A 15,146-nucleotide genomic window follows, 5' to 3' on the forward strand; every position below is an offset into this window, starting at 1 on the left:
GTCCCAGAGTCCAACTCTTAGGGTCAGGTGGTGAGCACAGGTGCAAACAATGTTCCTGTGCTCCCTGGGCCAGGCACAGCCCTTCATCAGGTAGGTGTTCAATCACCAGTTCAGGCCATGACCTAACAGTTCCCTTACACAAGGTAATACATTTTAATACCGATCAGAATACAAATTGTTTATCTCATTTACCACTTAGAGATAGGGAGATCTATTTATGTTCAATTAAAAAAATGCAGTATTTTAATGGGAGATGTATGCAGCAATGCCAGTGTGAGTCCTGCAGTCATTTTGTACATCGAAAAAAATCAGCCTTTCATTAGGTCTATTACGTTTCTTAATTTGTTTTAGACTGTTCACTTCCTTGTTATTGTTTTAAATTCACAGGGGATAATTTTAAGCTAATCTTCTCATCTTTTGTAGGAAGCCCTCATCAATAAACACTGAAAGGATGATTAAAATATCACTCCATGTAGAACAAACTAAGTAAAAATTACTGTGGGGAGTAAATTACCCTAAAAGAGATGTAACACCAATGCCTTAATTTTATGAAAGATTTATTATTTGAGAAGAAAAGAAAAGAGAGACAGAAGAAAACCCGTACTCCTGAGCTATAAGACTATAAACAGGTACTTGTCAAAATAGTTTTTTAAGCAGATAAATGATATGCTTCGGTCTAATGCATCTTCATTCATGGTGAAAGAATAACTCAGTGGAGAAAAATGGTACAAGCCTCATCAGCATATTAGGGATATTTGTGCAAGCATATGCAATGCATCTATTCCTCTGCTCTCTAGGTGTTCCAAGAGCCTGGAAGATCTGCTTGCCTTCAAACATGCACAGATAGGAAGGACATCAAGCTGTCCACAGAGGAACAAGCTCTTGTGATAGGACACAGGTGGGTTAATCCTATCACCCAAGCAGCTGTGGGGTACAGTTTGTGCCGGGTGTGGCAGTGGGATGGACTACCGAGTGCACACAGGACAGATGATTTGCACAGCCTGAAGCCAGAGTTGCAGAAGAGAATCCTGAGCTTCATGTGGGTCTGTCTAGAAGGCAGCTTTCAGGACAGAGCATGATATGGCTGCTTGAATCACAGTTCCAGTTTACCAAGGCACAGAGCTCCCCCTCTCCATAACTCTTAATTACATCTTAGTAAGCAAGAGAGAAGTTCACTCTAAAATTGACAAGCACTTTAATTAAACACAGACTTCTAAGCTGAATTTCACTCGCTCTGTTATTGTTTGGGGTTTTTTTCCAGGGAAGTTTCTTTCATTGCTTTTAGTTTTGCTCCTGGTAGGGAGGATTGCAAGCACTGAGATGGCAGCAGCTGAATCAAATGCAAAGCAATCAACAGACTGCTAGAGGAGGCTGTCTTACTTTGGGTACATTTCTACCCAACTTTGGAACATCAACAGTAACTACACAAGATTAAAGTGCAAAAAATCAGACTAAAATGAGCAGCAACATACACAAGTTTCCTCCCTTGGGAAGGCTCCAAGCTTTAAAATGTGGCTGAGAAGAGATCAGACCAGGGTCATATTCCTGTCCTTGAGCCCAGCCTGCTGCAAAGCAGTGATGCTGGTTTTCATCTCTCACAGAGTGCTGGTGCTGTTTGAAAATACTCTGGTGCAAACACTTTAAAACTGACTGGTTCCTGGGTTTGTCTTTTTTTCCCCTTCTCTCTTTCAATTCTCATCCTAACAAATGTTCATTTATTCTCTTGAAATACTTCCAGCATTGCCTGTCTAATTATATACCTTTGGTTTGTATGAAACCAGAGATAGTTGGTTTATATGCTCGTCATATTAATTTTTGGCACCTGCAAAGTTAGACCATAAATTTTCAGGATATATTTAGTTCTTTAACACTGATATATCACAGGACAGATTCCCCAGGAGAACTGAGCATGGAGCCATCGTGCCCAGTGCTTGTTGCCATACCCAAACCCAGGGGCATCTCATCTTATCCTTCTTGCAGCCATCTGTTCTTGAAGAGGCTCCAGCCACTGCATAGCTGCCCAACTTGCCCCTCTTTTCCCACATCTTGCAGGGTTTCTCAGCGATTGGCTTGTTCCTCACCCTCCCCATGCTGCTGCTCCACAAGGATTTCCCTAGGAACATTCTTATTTCTGATATATTGAATTCCTCCCATTCTCCTCTATGAAAACAGGCACATAATTCATTTATTTATTCACCAATGTCTGCTACTTCTGTTACAAAATTACCCTTTCCATTTTACAGAATCCCCATTGCCTCATTCACTTCTTATTCTTTATCTACTTGAAACATCTCTTATTTATTTTTACCTCTTGTCCAATTTTCATTTTACTTTCTATCTTTGCTACTCTTATGCCTTCTCTAACATTTTCTAGTTTATTCTGTAATCTTTTCAGGTCCCCTTTGAGTCTGATCTTTCATAATTCCCATGCCCTTTGCTGCCCCTCTTCCCACTGGAAAGTCCCTGATAGCTGCAGCAGCTTTATTTCACTTTTACAGCGAAGCCCTGCTCTCATCCCACCACAATAGCAAAACTCCTATTGATTTCAGTGGAAATGGGACTCTTGGAATGTTTACAGCTTTAAACAACACATAAACCCCAGCTCGTGTGGGAGACAACATAATTAAGCAATAAGGCATGACATACCACGTCACATTGTTGATTAATGTGTGCGCTGGGTGTGTAATAAATGCAAGCCTCCAGCACACCTGAGGTGCACATTAATCAGCCCTATTGTACATCCTGATCATTATGAAACGGGTTCTTAAAACATTAAAATGGCCTATTTTTTTTAGTAGTAGCAATAATTAATCGGAGTAGAGAGCTTCTCTCACATCCACAACTCCACAGGGCTGCGGCAATTTTTCCAGCTCTGTTCCTTTATATTGCAGAAATAAAGACAGGCTTCACTATTTGCAGGGAAAATCTGATGATTTACCTCTTTCCATTTTCACAGTGTAGCATGGGGGAGTAACATGGCACAGTGGGTGTAACATGGCACAGGGGGTGCTAGGGCCCCCTCTGTTGATGAGGAAGGATAAGGGAAGGCCTGTTTCATTTGGTGGACATACCCTAGAGGTGGTGAGCTCCTGCCTTGTATTACACTCAGTGCAGACAGGGTTACACCCCACCTGTACATACTCTGATAACCACAGTGTGTACAGGATGCATGGAGTGGGACCGTATTGCAACCCAGAAACCTTCAGCTCTGCTATTTTCACAGGAGAGCATTGACAGCCATACTTGGACTCGATCACAGAGGGTCTTCAGCCCAATAAACTGGAAGTCATTGCCCTGTTGACCTATATCAGCTGTATTTTGCACAAAGGACTGAGTGGGCTTTGCTGTATGCGGCCCAACCTCTGCAAGGCCTCCCATGCAGCCACACTGGCCTGGCCTAGAGCCAGCATTACTTAGCTCAGCTCAGCATGGTCCTGCTAACATCCCACGCTTCCCTCATGCAGCGCTGGGCTCAAACATAGCCTCCAGCTCTTCCCCGAGCAAACACCTTCAGACTCAGCATTTAACATAATTCTCCTGTAGCTCTACCCTCCCTGAGGCCTTTGATGGCTGCCCTCCTGCTGTCTGTGTGCTCTACAGGAATGTAATGGCTGGGAATGCTGAGACCACCTCCCCACACACACACCTGGTATTCCTGACATGAAGCCCTATCCCACTGCCCAGCAACCAGCTGATGAAGCCCCTGCTCCTTGCACTGCCCCTTCTAGTTCTTGTTGACCTCCCCTCTTCCCCTGGATCAGTTTTGTGGCTTTTCAATGCCGGATGAGATAAAGAAGGAGCAAATGGTAATAGTAACATAATCAGAGCTGTCCTTTTCATCCTAGGAGAATAGCATGGGCTGCAAGCAGAAGATGGAATATAAGCATTTACTAGTTAGAGCTGAATTTAGGAAATATAGAATAAAAGTATGCAGGGTGTTTTATATAAAATGCAGCCTGAGATAGCAGGTTTCTAGGACTCAGCAGAATGTTACAGTTCCTAAATCATGCAGTTATCTGCCAGCTCCATAACCGCACAGAGGGAGAGAATTCACGACAGCACATATGGGCAGTGTAATATTTAAATCATCTTTGGGGGATCTGCTCTCAGCACAAAGGCAGCTGTGTGCCAGGCACCCAAAGGGGGCCAGTGCAAATCAAGAGCAATGCTAACAAAATCCCACTGACAGGCACTAGACGAATGCAAACTGGTGATCTGTCATTAAAACTGCAGCTCATGAGAAAAGGGGGCAATGGCTTTAAACTAAAAGAGGAGAGATTTAGGTTAGGCGTTAGGAAGAAATTCTTCACTCAGAGAGTGGTGAGGCCCTGGCACTGCTGCCCAGAGCTGTGGGTGCCCCATCCCTGGAGATGCCCAAGGCCAGGTTGGATGGGGCCTGGGCAGCCTGAACTGGTGGAGGGCAGCCTTGCCCACAGCAGGGGTTGGGGCTGGGGAGGATTCAGTTTTAATACCTTTTTTAAAAATTAGAAACAAAAACAACAAAAAAAAGACCATGAAACACACTTTTGGCTGCAACTCTCTGCTCTCCAGCTTGTACGAAATATTCATAAGTTTTTGTAAATAGCTTCCAGCAGAGAATGATTAGCATGAAGGATGATTGTGTGATTTGCCATAGTATATGGTAAATGTTTTCTGCAACTGAACAAAAGCATGATCCCACTCTGTGGGAGGGCTGATTTAACTGCTCCACACATACCACAAAGGGAGAAAAAAAAAAAAAGGAAGAAAAGATGCTGTTAAGAAGCTATGAAAGATGTACTAAGCATTTTCTGTTCCACTGCAGAAGGTCAGAACAACCTAACACTGTTATGGTAACATTCTAAGTTAAACAACTGTAATCATAGGTACACTACATTTCCAGCCTTTATGCTGAGAGAAAGTACATTTGATGCTAATGCATTTAGTACTGAACAATCACAGGTAATTATCAAGGCTGACAGGGACTGATGTCCCCACCTCTCCTATGGCAGTGGCAAAGACATGAGGATTTCAGTCCTGTACAGCCAGGTTGGGCTTCTAGGTTCACCAGAGTTATGAGTTTTATCGTGTAAAAACGTAGATATCTTCAACTGAACTGAATGCCTTGTCTCAGGCTCTGTACACACAAAAAATAGGTGCCAGTTGCTTATCACACAGGCAATCAATTACCAGAAAAAGTTATTAAAAGCTACAATTTAATTAGCAAAAGCTGAACTGCAAAGCATAGGATTAAAGCAATTCAATCTTTACTTTAGTCCCACTGATCTTCACACAGATTTTCCACACATGCCAAAAAAAAATCATAATCCACTCTGCAGTGACATCATAAGAAACTGTGGGCATGATTTCCCTGCCTGATTTCATTTTTGCCTATTCTACTATAGCTGGTAGTACCCATGCACTGATATTGTTCTCCTTTCTGCTTTAATTTGAGCTCAGAGCCTTCCTAAACTGATTTTATGCTTGCTTAAGAAATTGTGTTGCTTCCAGCAAGAGATAGTCATCGGAGGAAATGCTCTCAGTAAAAACTATTTAATCTCCCTACCCTTGACCTTTCAGTTCAAAACATTAAACAAATCGCAAGCTATTACCTGTATTTATTAGATCATTAAAAGCCAAACCCACCAAACCCATCCCAAAAGTCACTCTGGAGAAGGAGAGCCCAAAGCAAGAAGAACTAGATAATTATGGTACAAAAGACCAAACATAAGTGAATTATTCTCGTGACATTTTCCATTCTTGTTACCATCTTTGTAATGAAAATGAGGTGTCAGAAGCTTCATTTCTCATACCTAAACTTTATGTGATTTCAGTTATGTGCTACATTACTTTGAAGTTTTCAATATTTGGAAGTTGGGCCAGCTAGCCATTCCCCTAAATTTCTGATTACAGACTTAACAACCCATGGAAGAGGGATAGAAAGCCCAGTTCATCAAAGCACATTTCTTAAGCATAGCTGACAAATACCCGGCTTTTGAGGAATGTGTTTTAAGACTCAAGTTCAATTCTTCAGACTTCATAAACATATAGATACTAAAAAAAAAAATCTCATGTAATAACCGTACTGTGGTCTGTGCCCATTAAAAAGCAGAGAGAAGCCACAGGTTATCTACACACTGACTGCTAGCAGGTACAAGAATAGTCACCATCACCACGCCATGAGGCCAAGACCACAGTGAAAACACATGGGTCATGCCAAGGCACAGCTTCAAAGAATCACCAAGTCCATGGAAAAGGAAAAATTGGTATCTCAGTCCATGTTTTTCCTTCCTATCTTCTGGGCAAGCTGGAGCTGGGTGTGACACCATCAGTCCCCTAATATTTCTTGCGACTTCAGCTCTTCTGAAGCACACAAGGGATGCTTTGGGCCAGCATGCTGTGGATAGAAGTAACGGGAGTCCAAGGCTTACAGCATGTGAACCCAATTCCTTTCAACAACCAGAGCCTGTGCTAAAGCGTGTCCTTGACAGCAAAGATTCTCTATTTTAAGGGCTCCAAGAGTACTTGGAGCTTTATTTCTAATTACTTCACTTGGCTTTTAGCTTCTCTAGGTCAGGGGGGGCTAAAAAGATCTTTTTAGTGACATAAGAATCCTCCAGTGCAGAGGGAATTGTGTACTTTCATCACCACAACTGAAAGATCTGTCAGTGCTGTTGGTATTTTAAATGAAGAAGCTGTTAGGAGAAAAGGACAACGCAGGGCGATTTGTTTTCTTCCAGTGGCCATTTCAGAGAAGAAAAAGCATGAATTGCCCTTGCCTGTTCTGAACTTCAAGCAAGCAGTGGAAAATTCAAAAGGACCTACTGTATCGATGTACCCTCAGAAATACTTTCATGTTCAACATGGCCACGTAGCAGCATTTACTCATCTGCCTCTGTTGATGTCCATTTCTGCAGAAGGACCTGCAGCACATTAATTTGAAAGGCTAAGTGATGAGTGGTTGGCACAAAATGTAAAAAGTATACAGTGGTGAGGAAGTGGAAGATATTGTTCAGGTGCAAGTAAAATATATTTAAGTATTGGACTTACAAGCGAAGCCTCAAAAGAAAGTGACGACAAAGCCTCATCTCAAATAGACTTTTCAACAACTACTTTTCTTCATACTGAAAGAGCTATGAACTTTCTCACCCTCTGCAACAGCCCAAGGTGATGCCAAGCAGATGGGAGGGATGTGGCTGGGTGCTTTACCCTTTCCCATCAGAGGAAGGTCAGCTAGATTCCCAGTGTGGCTTATGATGCAACCCTGAATTTAAAACTCTTCTTTTGGAAGGATTCTTAGCACAAGGAGTCTAAAGAGAATGTTAAAAGAATTGCTGTTATTGTATTACTGCTGCTGGCATTTGGACAAAGACATTAAAAGATGTGAGGAAAAGGCTGTTATGCTCACAGATAGGAAGCTACCAGATCATGCTTTCACCTGACCTTTGGCAGGATAAAATTAGTTGTTCTTAGAAGGCCTACCAACATCTCATGTTCCCAAATTTTATAGCCAACCCTCCATAATAAGGTGAGGATGACCAACATTTGCTTCTAAAACAGCCAACTTGCTATTAATTTCACACTACCCTGCTAAGCACACGTAACAGTGCTGCTCTTGTTCTCTGTTAATAATTAGAAAGAGAAATCAGACATTTCTTACAAATCAGATTTCAAAAATGCAGCAGAGAGACATACAAGGACATAAAAATTCCAATGAGATAAAAGCATCCCTGTTTACATAGCAATTCTGCTTCATTAGACTCAATGTTTTTTCATTATATTCAATGCCATTTAGTTTTGATGTTCATTTCAAGGCTGCTAGCTTATACAAAGTGAGAGAGGGAGAAACACAGTAAAACTGTGTTGATTTCAGTGTTGAAACGGGTTTAAATATGCCATAAGGTGTATATACATGTTCCAAGTAAGAAAACACTGTCATGGTTTGCTTACACATATTGCTATAATTCTATCCTAAAAGCAGAGTGGAGCTCAGGTATCAGATAGAAATCCCACAAGGAAAAGACATTCTTAATTGAAACAACTAAAAGACTTCAAAAACATGGAACAGAGAGACATATCTGCATGCCTCTCCACTTACACATACCGTGTTAGATGAAATTCACTCCTATTTGGGGCTTGAAATAAGCCTCTTTTCTCAGGGTTGGATTTCACTTCTTAGTACCAAGGAATGTATCCAACTGGTGTCTTTTGCCAATGGCAAAAATCCAGGGGACATGGGCTGCTACCTTTAAGGCAGAACAGATTCCTTGCTACACCATCGAGTTACCTAACTTCTTGTAATGCTTTTTAGTGAATTCCTCATACACAGCAGCTCAAACCCACTATGGGTTTCCCTGAAAGTGCATATACTTATTTTAATTGTTCCCCGTGCTGACACTCATTTAATTAAATGGTAGCACTACAGGAAGATTTATGACACAGAAACAAGGACTTTTTTAAAGCAGTAATGGAACATGTAATAGACACGTCACATTTTAAAAGCCTAATTAAATCTATTGTTTCTCTGTGTCCTCAGCACATCACTCTGGAGCGTATGATATAATTTTAAATGGCTACAATCTTTATTTTGGTGCTCAGAAGAGCCAGATCCACTTGTCAAATGGTTGCCTCAAAGCAAGGCTAAAGGACTATTCTGTGAGAGCATGTGTGGTACGGAGCATTGAATATAACCCAGATAAGCAAAGGGAATGAAAACACGAGGATGTGTTTTGCTCTTCATGGTTCTCATCTAACATCCCTGGAAGCACAGGGGAGCTGAGTCAGGGGAAATCCTGTCCCATTCCCTTCTGGCAGACCTGGCTTCCTCCCTCACCTCCGAGATTTACGAGGTGGCAAAACACATCACCAGGGTAGTGAAAAGATGGAGCTCCATGTGTCTCTGTGTGGGGAGTAGAACTGGCTCCTGAATCAGTGAAAACAGCTTGTGCATCACTCTGACCTCATGGCAAAGCTGACATTAGCTGGGGAGCCAGGGCAGGACTACACAAGGTTCCCTCCTAGACCAGGGTTTTGCAGTTGTTTCTTAAAACAAGCAAACAAAGAACCTCATCACCTTGTGTGCTATATTCCATGAGCCAAAAGAAGAGATAAAGCTTACAGTGATTGTTAGGACAGAGCTGGGTAGGATTTTCCAAAATGCCCAGCATTAAACCAAACCTACCCTCAGCAATGGAAACTCCAAACACTCACATGCAGAATGAAGCTAATGCCTGGTACTTCTATTATCGTTAATACAGAACATTCCCCTTTGTCTGTAATCTTGAAATGGAAAAAAAAGGTGAAACATTTCAGGGAAAAGCTGAACTCCAATGAGGAGGAAGGATTTCTGCCTGTGAAGCCACGCTCCTTTGCCCCAGCGGTGTTTCAGAGCAGAGCAGACCACAGGCACAGACCGCTGTCACAGCAGTGATCAGAGCCATTTCCCTCCATCCTCTCTGCACAGCTAGTGCAATCGTGGCTGATTTTAAAGGCAATCAAGTACCGCAAGTCTCTAAAAATGAGAATAACAAGAGGCACCGAGGGAGTCGAATTCCCTTAGTGATCACTGGAGATTATCTTAAATAAGACAATTCGGTACAAGCTGGATATCGAATGCAATAACTCATGCAAAATAGCATTTTATGGAGAACGAGAAGCACAGCAGATATTTGGCATGTATAACCTTTTTATAGTGAAGAATACATTGTAATTATTTAGTCTTAAAAAAGTAATCACTTTTTTCCTCTTTCAATATTCTGAAAATAATTATATTACTTAAGGTTCATTAACTGTTTCCAGCAGAATAACCAGCTTTATTTGATTAGCTAGATGAAGCTTTTTAGTTACTTTATTTCTTTCCATCACTGATTAAACATTAGTTTCAGAAGATTAGCAGCTATTTTCTTCCAGTCAATATGCTCTCTAGTTTATAATCTCTTCTGGGGGAGTACAAAGAAAAAAAAAAGTATAAGTAGTAAATCACACTGAAATTCTGTAATTTTACTTAGAGAAGACATCGGTGAGAAATAGGGCTTGCTATCTTTCAACCACTGTCCTGCCCTTTGCAGCAGAAATGTTGACATGCTCAAAAGCAAAGTGAATGCCAACAGTAAGGAACCAAGTTCTCCTACTACACTCGTCTTTACTGAGAGGGAACTGTGCTCTGGAATTCCTCATTGGGCGCTGGTGTGAAATAAGTACAAACCTGATGTAATACATCAGCCGCGTACTCCGCTCACCTAGCTCTACTGCCAAAGCACATCACTTGACGGGATGAAATATAAAGTGTTACTCTCCAGATCCAATTCTAGCACATGGAAATGAACATCATATTATAGGCATCAAGTATTCAGCAGTTATGTTTTTTCTTATACCTGGCTTCAGGCAATTCCTGCAGCAGTGCACTCCACGTGTTTTCTATGCAGCAAGGGGGAAGTAAATAAGGAAGAACTTCATTGTGAGAGTGACAGAACACTGGAACAGGCTGCCCAGAGAGGTTGTGGAGTCTCCTTCAGTGGAGGTATTTGAGACCCATCTGGATGCCCACCTGTGCAATCTGCTGCAAGGCACTGCATTAGCAGGGGTTTTGACTCTAATCCTCCGAGGTCCCTTCCAACCCTTGCAATTCTGTGATTCATGCTTTGGCTGCCCAAAAGATTCAAAGCACATAATGCCTGTACATGTGAGACTATCTTATTGAAGCATGGGTCCATGTACTCTGTCCATCCCTTGGACCAAGGTGCACACCTGGCCAGTGGTCAGAAAACGTAACCCAGGATACAATTTGGTTTACATTTGGACTAGATAGATGACTTGGGAGGTCTTTTCCAACACTGGTGATTCTAAGTCACCTTGCAGAAGATCACAATGAGCTTTCTGCCATCACAGCACTTACAGCCAGCTAGAGACAAGCTCAGAGATGTGACAGTCCACCATTTTTGGCAGCCACCAGGCCTTGCAACTGAGCTACTTTAACACATACTGTCAGAGTGCATGTGTACCAGTAGGCAGGGAAAGTTGTTATCTACAGTTCATCCCTGCATTCAAGAACTACATTCCCTTACAGAATCCCATCTAACTTCCCCCACCTTGAAGATCTGAACAGCCAAAAATTAATTACCAAGGGATAACACAACTTACTGCATTACTAAATTCATCAGCTTTGCAGAAACAAGATTTAAAACACATCCACTCCCAACTATTGTCTCATCTTTTTTAACTTCTAGCAAACAAACTCTCTATGCCTACAAAGCCTGCAAGTATAAGCATTAAGTTTTACATTTCCCTTCACAGTAAAGAAAGAAATACTATCTCTGCCTGCTTTGCCAGTTAATTTCTTTTTGCACCCTTTGTGAGCCATCATTGCCTGCAGCAGAAAAGCCAGAGCTTTCTCATGTGTCCCTGAAACACATTCCCTTGGAAGCAGGCAGAACTCAGCCAGTACATTTGCCTACTGTCACATGCCATGAGCTCTGGGTAATGGATATTAGCAGGTGGGCCATAATCAACATATGGATTTTTAGTGAAGTCATGAATCTATTTCACAATAGGTAATAAACATCCAGTATGAAAATCCAATTGATTTTATCCCCAAACTACAGTCTTTCTACAGATTGCAATTTTTTAACCACTATTTATTGTTACCTATTCTGTGCTTAAGGCCTTCTTGTGCTTGTATCATACAAAAAGAGATCTAAACCATCAGTCATGTCAAAGACCATTTTATGTTTGGCAATGTAAGATGACTTTACTGTAAGCTACATCTATAGTTCTCCCAAGGTCTCTGAAGACTCAGGTATAAGTCAAGTCAAGGTAGATCTCTGCCTGTCCCTATTTTAATGACACACTCAACTTACCAGAAAGCTACAGATGTGTCAGATGGCCAAAAGCCAGGAGTAAATTCTGACTACTGGAATTTCTGCTTTTGAGTTGTTGCCAGGCTGTTTTTTGCTTATTTTCTGAGCACAGGTATGCTGCCAGCTGACACAAAGGCCCCTTTTGATCTCTTCTAGAGCACAGATGGACAAGGGCTAGCCCTGCCCACAGCATCCAAAGTAAAATAACTTGCTGCTAGTGCAGAACCAGTCATATACCTTCATATAAGTACCGAAAATGGATGTGATCAGAATGTCTCATCTGAATCCCTGTACCAAATACGAAGCACACAACCATACAACAATCCCTGCAGCAGTGGGAACTGCTCTACAGGTGGCTGACGGGCAGATCTGGAACACAGCCTTCTGTTATTTACACAAATCAATACCTAACCAGCTGATACACCGAATTCAGGCATCATTTAACACAGCTGTCAGCACAGTTGTTTACACGATGTCTGTAAGTATTATATATGTGCTTTTTTTTTTCTCCTTTTTTTTTTTTTCTTTTTTTTTAATGCTGTGGGTAAAATCTGTCTAGAATTCAGCCAAACATTCCCATCTATTGTCTGGGTATTGCAGGAAGGATGAAAGAGAGACACCAAACCACTTTTATTTCTTTTTAGTCGAGTGATGGGGTCATGAAGCAAGAAAAGATTGCAGCCTCTCATTTCCTGACTGCGTAATCGTTTCCTAAGTCAGAGAGAACGCGTTACAAAGGAAGGGCTCTATGTGGGTTTGTATAAAGGATAAGGGGAAAAAATGATAGCAGGTGGTACTGCAGTTCCTCTATTCCCAGAGCAAAATCAAAGCTAAAAGATAACTGTTAAATTCTGCCTGTGAAGCAAGGTTTCTCCTTTAAACATAATGCACGTAAGGCAGGCATTGCTAGAACAACATTATTGGGTTGGCTTTGTTGCTTATTAGGCAAAACAAGCTTCAGCATTTTAATAGCAATGCTCTACCTGGAAGAGCAATCAAAAACACGAGTTCTTCAGGATTAAAGGCACACGGGTTTTTTCATTATGTTGTTAACCGCGTTGTTTCCTTTCCAGGTCCCTGAAAATCTGGCTTGCAACAAAGCCAGAGAATGAAGCCAACAGCAGTGAGTCAGATACAGCACTCATGTCAGACACTAACTCCATTGACCCCACTGAGTTACTCCTATAATCACAGTAAACTGGCATCAAGAGCAAGCTCCATTCACAGCTGTAGCTTTGCCAGCTAGCAAGAGAAGATTCTTATTAAGCAGAGACTCTGAATTAAGAAGTGCAGCTCAGAATTTTAGCCAGCATTAACTGGCAAAGGTTTCTTGACTGTAATTCTCTCTAAACTTCTAAAAATGTCTTTTTAAATCTAATGGGTTTGACAGCCATTTCACAGATGCTCCCTTCCTTCTGCTCTATGCCTCTGCTGGCTCTGCCCTGCTTTTCCACATTTTGTTGATAGATCAGATCTATGAAAGCTATCATTTTCTCTCAAAGTCCCACTACATGCTCTTTTTGCCAGGGACTTTTTTGTTCCTTTTCCATTTACTGTTATCTTGGCTGACTAAATGGCAACTCCTTTGATATCTGATGAGTTTCTGAACAGCCCATTTATAAAACAAGCCTCTAGTCCTCGTGGTCAGGGAGAAATTCTCAGGGAGAAAATGAACCTTAAATGTTAAAAGAATACACAGCAAACTCTGACATTTATCCCTTTTCTCCAGTGTCAAGATTTGAGGCAGCATTTTCACCATAAGTTCCTCCAGCACCCTGCATCAGGATTGCATTGCACCTTAGTAATTTAGGCTTTTCTCTCTCTGCTAGCTGTTGTTATGGTCTGATTTTATCTGTTCCATCTGTGAAGTGCAATGAATTTCTGTTAGACTTTATAGTAACTGTCCTCCCAGCTTAAATCTTCCCGGAGAACCTGTTTACCTGTGCTTACCACACAGGCTGTGGTGTAATAAGTCATTTAAATGAACTGACGCTTTGGTTGTAAAACATCAATGGCTGCTGACCAGGAACAGTACTGCAGTATAAAAAGGAAATGTTCGCATTATAAGCATTGTACGCTTGCATTAAATGCACCTTATAGGGTTAAATCTTTCATGCAATAACAGAAGTAGTGAAGGGGTTCCTTTTTGTTTATGTATCATGTACAGTATCAGTATATGGGATCATCCTAAATGTGACAGGATCTGGAACCTGACAGTGGGCCAGACTCTCTGTGACTGAAGCAGTTCATTATGGCTCTTCTTTTTTTTACTGAAACAAGTAAAATTTGAGTATTAGGAGCCAAACACGTTTTATGGGTGCTGAACCAACTGAAAATTACCTGGACAAGCAATAAGTCACAGAATGGTTTGGGCTGCATCTAGCTCCAACTGCCCCACCATGAACAGGATCTATTCCTTCAGTAGCTAGTATGGCTTGTCATATAGGACTCCACGCAGCAACTTTCCATCTTCAATTCATTCCCACAATACTTCAAGACCCATCAGTAAACAAGACATATTTCTTCTTATTCTCTGCTGATTTCTTGTATGGTGGGGCATACCTGTGCTTTCCCCACACCTAACTTGTGCTTTCTAACAACTCACACACCTTGGTTTCATTTCATGATGGAATATTTTCACTTTGGAAATTATTTATCATCCCAAACCAATTTATTTCTACTAAGTATTTACATTTAATCATCTAGCAAGCTCGATTATCTCAAGTACTACTAATAATCACCACATTACTAACATCACTATAGTTTTAAGCTCAACAACAAGACATTGCAAATTAATTCTAAGTTAATCAGTTTCATTAGCTATGAGCAGCTCCTTATGAGGAGCAGCTGAGGGAGCTGGGGTTGTTTAGCCTGGAGAAGAGGAGGCTCAGGGGAGACCTCGTTGCACTCTACAACTTCCTGAAGGGAGGCTGTGATGCGGAGGGGTTTGGCCTCTTCTCTCAGGCAACAAACAGGACCCGAGGAAATGGCCACAAATTGTATCAGAAGAGGTTTAGACTGGACATAAGGAAAAACTTCTTATCTCAGCGAGTGGTCAGGCACTGGAATGGCTGCCCAGGGAGGTGGTGGAGTTGCTGTCCCTGGCAGTGTTCAAGAGGTGTCTGGATGAGGAGCTCCAAGATATTGTTTAGTGGTTTGTTGTAGCTACGGTAATGGGAGGACGGTTGGACTAGATGGTCCTGTAGGTCCTTTCCAAACTTGTGAGTCAATGATTCTATGACTCTATGAATCTATGCAAATTTTTCTCTGGCTTAAAGCATTAAATCAGATTTAACCTGCTATGACAACATT

This window comes from Coturnix japonica, chromosome 3, assembly GCF_001577835.2.
Source record: "Coturnix japonica isolate 7356 chromosome 3, Coturnix japonica 2.1, whole genome shotgun sequence".
Taxonomy (NCBI): domain Eukaryota; kingdom Metazoa; phylum Chordata; class Aves; order Galliformes; family Phasianidae; genus Coturnix; species Coturnix japonica.